Raw genomic sequence first — 6,037 nt, forward strand, 5'->3', positions numbered from 1 at the left:
CTTGATCCCTGAGGTAAACTTTACTTTGCCCTCGTCACCCTGGCTGCATGTTAACCAGTAGCTTAGATCTTGAGGTCAATGTGTAATGAAGGTTAGACTCGTATGGAAACAGCTCTGCACTGCAAACAGCCCAAGGGCAGGCATTTTTGGGCAGGCCTCAACAGAGGAGTGCCGATGTTGCAATGGTACACTTAAAACCTTTGATTTCATGCTTAATGCAATGCTATAAATATTCCACTAGCAAAGGCCTGCCCTGTTTATAAATGCAGAGCAGGCAGCGGGTGTAGATACCACACGCTTTATCAAGATTGAAGGAATTTGGGGTGAATTCAGGTTGAGTGGGACACATTTTCCCAGTCACCTCAATGGCAAAAAGTGTCCCAATTAACCTGAATTTCCCCAATGAGATTTCCATGGAGCATGACCTACTGTCCCACCCCTTAATCTGAAGAATATTATAATCAGTATTCGAGAAGATAGGTTGGGCTGTCTTTTTGAATTGATTTAATTTTGGTTTCATTATTTATTTATATTTATAATTTTTTTTTTTTTAAATTTCGCTTAATTCATTTACTTTTACTTTTTATTTCAAATGTATGTATTGTTGAATTTCAATATATATATATATATATATGATTACGATAATATATAAAAAAATATCTACAATTCATTTTATAAAATATTTTAAGATAACTAATAAGCAAGATTTTATGATATTTTACTGAATATGCTCCAGATTCATACTCTTCTTGTGTGTGTATTGTAGGTGCAGTGAATCTCAAAACCTTTTACATTCAAATCATGAATTAATTATATACATTATTTCCATGTTGTTGATCATGGGAGCTTTGAGACTCTTGCTCATATAAGTTATAACTCAGGTCGCTGTCTTAGTCAGGAAGAATATGTGAGGAACTTGATTTAAACAATTTTACAATTTAAAAAAAAAATCCTATATTAGTCTCTCTTTACATTTCAGTAAAGTATCCATAATACCAGACCATTAGATTCGATCAATTTAAATTGATATAAAATCATCTGTCACACAACTTGCAGGTTAAAAAGTGCATTAAAATATTCAAATGTAACAGGCAGAACTGAATATAGAAGGTCAACGAGTGAAGGAGACAGAGACGGAGTGTGATGGAGTGAGGGAATGGAAAGAGTGCGAGATAGACAGAAGGAAAGAAAGAGATGAATGGTAAAGCTAATTAGCAGGGCCTCTGACAGCCCTGGCGAGCAGATAAATGGTTTTTATCTGAAAGATCATCAGTGGCAGCAGGAGTCGCAGCCTTCAGGCGTCCCCTGCACTCTTCCCACCCGTCTGCCCTCCAATATGTGTTTTGAGTATTCTGTGCATTCTGTTATTTCATCAAAAACATCTTTTTTGACTAAACAAAGTGTGTGTGTGCATGTTTCTCTGCTTTTGTGTATAAATTGCCCATTACCCATTCTTAGAAGAACATCACGCCTCGGGCGATTGCGTTTGCAATCAAGATGAAACTGAAATGCACTGGGAAAAAAGGGAAAAGGCACCTCAGTGGGACTTTTATCATCCCAAAATCTCATGGCACTGCATCCATCTTTGATGAGGCAGGGCGCTTATACGCTCATCCATCCTGGGCATCCCGTGGGCTGCAGCTAAGGTGCTGACAGATTTATCTCCTAAGACAGATGTATTGTACACTCCCACACACCCCTCCAGCTTTTTAACTTTTCCATGGCTCCTGTTTTACTTTCCTTTTCTCTGCATTTTGGAGGTTAGCTAGGGCTGCCCTGGATACTGACTTGTGCGGGAAACTGTTCTGAGGAAATGACACATTTTGCTTTAATGGAGTTAGATGGTTCTAGGGTCAATGACATGACATTAATAACATGAAAATGCAACAGACGGGTGCCGAGATTATGTCTTTTTACAAGCCAAACCCGGGAAATGAGTTAGATTACATCGTCCTGAAGTCAATGGGTTTTTGGTTAAATGCCTGAAATAGGGTCTGTGGTGAACACAAGCTCATGATATTTTCATGTTTTATTCTGCAGCATAAAATATATCAGTAATAGTGTGATTTTTGTCTTGAAAAAGTGGCTAAATGGGACTAGAGATTATTGGAGACATTAAACTTCCTCAAACCGAACAGGTAAACTCATCTGCTTTTACAGCCTCATTGTGTATATAATCATACTCTTGCAAACTATATCAAACTCAGACTTTCAGGAAAATTATTTTTTTTATAGATTGAAAAAGCAGTCCGAAGCAGTGACTTAGAAGTCATGCGACCGCGTACTATAGTTCATTTATAGCCTATGCGTTTAGCTTTTTGCTTCTTGCGATAGTCATTTAGGCTTTAACATTTGTGTTAATTTGAGAAGATTATCACAATGAAGAAAACATGTAAGAATCATAAACTTTTATCGGTCACAGAGCTTATTTTCTGCATTAACCCAAAAGCTTATGGAAAATCGAGGGAACAGTGTGATGCGAACTTTTGGGTTGGCTTGCAAAGATTTGTCATCACTGCAGAGCTCTAATAATTCAAATAAGCATATTTTCATTTCTGAATTAAAATAATTTGTTTTGTTTTGTACACTGTAAAAAATTATATGATCAAAGGTATGACAACCTATATTTTTTACATTGCTTTAACTCATCAAAATAAGGTAAGAAATGTTATATTATAAGTTATATATTCTATTGTCTTTTAAGCAACTTTTTTTCAAGTCAGTTTAATGCAATTTAAGGTTTAAATAAAACATCTTAACAATTAATAAAACAAGTTAATTATACTTAAAAATTTAAGGCAGCAACTTTTTTTTTTTTTTTTACAGTGTATCATATAAAACATGTCAGGGTGATACAACTATTCTAATAGCAAAGAATAATACTTTAACAAAACTGCAGCTTATTAACTGACAAACTTTGTCAGCCAAATCATGGTCTAACAAGCAAAAAATGCAGAAAAAAGGAAATGACATCACACAGACCCGCAAACCGGTGTGCCAATTGGTCAATAATTCTCTTCAATAAAATATCAGATAAGTTGACCCTTTTATGACAAGGCAAGGTTAGTTCAGGTTGTATATGTGGGTTGACTCCCCAAAAAAATTATGATATTTGTGAATTCATATGATATTTGAAGATGCTTGAAAAAAATCCCTGAGAAAACAAAACTTTTTTGAAACTATAATGAAACCAACATGTACATATAGTCAATTTTCCAAGAATTTCCTACATCTATTTCCTTCATCTGTTGTGGAGACTCTTATATGTTATTGACCCAGTAGTCTACTTTAAAAATGAATCCCTCCCCAACCCAAAACATGCACTGACACATAGCCTGCGGTGTTTCATAGAAGAGCGGCCTGGATTGATGAGTGCCACAAACTCACTCATGATGATAGATCTGTTGTTGTAACTCTTGCTTTGAGCCTGCAAATCCCTGTTTATACACTCCCGTGAAAGAAAGACAATCATTTCCCAAATACAAAAACCCACTGACTTGCTGACCCTACATGAGAACATATAGTAACTTTACGGATGAAGACGTGACACTTTTTGCAGACCAAATGTATTTGAGAGCTTTACATTTTAAATACAGCCTTTTTCAATCTTAACAATGCATATTTAAATCAAATAAATGAAACTTTTAAAGGAGGATAAATCATGTGCTCTTCCACACAAAGGATAGAGTTCAAATTCAGTGCTTTCACAAACATGAGACGGTCACTCAAAAGGCCTGTCAAAGTTAGTAACAAAGGGAAAAATATAGCTGTAACATTCGGTCATTGCAACAGCATGTTCATTCAAGATACAAAGGTCACATGTGAATCGGAATAAGAACGTTTTTTCTCTTAAGATAGAAGTCAAAATTCTCATTCTTTTTCTTTTTTATCCCACCACACCATGTTGTTCCTTCAGTGTGGTATTTCTCACCAATGTGAGGTTTATCAAATAACCTTATATATTAGCCAATTAAACTTAGTTGATTCACTGGTTTGCGTAGACGGTTGTAAAAGTCCGGACTGTGTAAAGTGTCTCTGACGTGGGAGAATGAGAGGCTGAATGGAAGATAGTGGAGCTGGTGTGGGGCTCGGTGCATTGTGGGTGAAATCACACGGAAACCTGAACTTAAAGCCGACTTGAGTCACTTCCTCTCAGAGGAGAATAAAGGATGCCTCCCACAAAGAGAGAGAAAGACAAGAAACCACCTCCACATCCGCAGCTGTATAAGAAAAGGGCACATTGTGTGATGTCATGAAAAGCAGAGCGTCTTTTTAATCAGCTGAAAAGGAAACGGTAAAACTTTTTACACGCCCTTCCACTGACTTTTGAATTATATATAAAGGCAATATACAACATTTTGTACATTTAGACTAAGCACTGGCGTCCTAATGTGTGTGTCGGAGGCCCTAGATAAAAACGCACACCAAAAGCCTTTTGTGTCTAAAATACCGAGTCTCAAGTTTTTTTTTTGTTCAAGAGAACGTCCTTTCAGCCAACCCACCCCCTCTGTTGTGTTTCGTCCCCGTCGTCGTGAGTCACACAGCACGAGGCAAAAGAACTTTGGGAATTTCAGAAGACTTTCTGGCGGGACAAATGGAGCCGCTACAAATGCACTGCAGTGGGTCTCCTACACAACGCTTGACAACTGTCTTTCACTCTGTTTACAGCAGTTAGTAAAGAGGCCAGAAAGATGGACAGGACAGACCTCATAGATTTCATACCATGTAGACAGTGGTATGAACTGCTGGTGCTTTTGTACATTTTGAACAGTGCAAATAATTATTATTTGTACAATTTGTAAAAAAAAAAAAAAAATTACAATAAGATTTAAGTCAATAAAGCTCTTAATAATTTTTTTCAATTATAACTTTATTATATATACAATAGCTCGTGGGTAAACAAATAAACAATAAAACTGTGGTCTCATGATCAATGTCAGATTGTGGCAAGTTGTCACGCGTTTTATATCTTGTAATTTTATAAAATGCGTACGGAATCATATGTGCGAGTCGGCGCGTACCACAAAACGTATCGGATCCTTTGAATTCTGCACAGAAATACACATTTTAAAGTGATGAAGGAGATATTAGGAGGAGAAATGGTTAGAGATTAGGAGGAAACTACGGCTTTAAGGAGTTCAACGGCTCTGGCTGAGCTGTGATATATAAACTAAACGCTATTGGCTATTTGTTAAAAAGGGGAGGAGCTGATTGATATGTACCCTCTCTTCCTGTTTCAGTGGAAATGATGTCAACACTCTGAATAATGCTGTGTTTCAAGGCACTTCAGAGGGATTTTAAATTGTCCTTAAAAAGCTCGGATTCCAAATTTACCCTAAATAATGTTACAACATGCCCCACTATTGGTGGTTATCTGGTTAACTATATATAAACTACAGTAAACTATATATTTTTTCCTGGGTAATAACCAAAGAAAAGTTTAGTAGTTTTTTGTAACCCAGACTTTAAGAGATAGTTTACCTAAAAATGAAATTTCTGTCATTAATTACTCACCCTCATGTTGTTCCAAACTCGTAAGACTTTCATTCATCTTCGAAACAAAAACGAAGATCTTTTTGATGAAATCTGAGTGCTTTCTGTCCCTCCGTTAACAGCTACGCAACTACTCTGACACTTCAAAAAGTTCATAAAGAGATCGTAAAACTAATCCATCTGAATAGAGCGGTTATGTAAAATTTTCTGAAGAGACTTGATCGCTTTATATTGTGAGCAGATTGAATTGAAGCTTTTATTCACATCTAAACATTCATCAACTCACATGGAAGCTCAAGCATTTTCGCTTGGCGTGTGAGAACCAATGAGGTTCATTCTCGTGTGTTACGGATATGTTTGAGCTTCCGCAAGAACCGATGAGGTTTGTTCTCGAACGTCAAGCAGGTTCGGTTGAGCTTCTTTTCCCCCTGCTGATCAATGTTTAAATGTGAATAAAAGCCTCAATTAAATCTGTTCATCATCATATACGATCAAGTCTTTAAAAAAAAATTGGATTCAATTCATATGGATTAGTTTTAAGATT

Source organism: Phoxinus phoxinus (genome assembly GCF_949152265.1).
Source record: "Phoxinus phoxinus genome assembly, chromosome: 15".
NCBI lineage: Eukaryota > Metazoa > Chordata > Actinopteri > Cypriniformes > Leuciscidae > Phoxinus > Phoxinus phoxinus.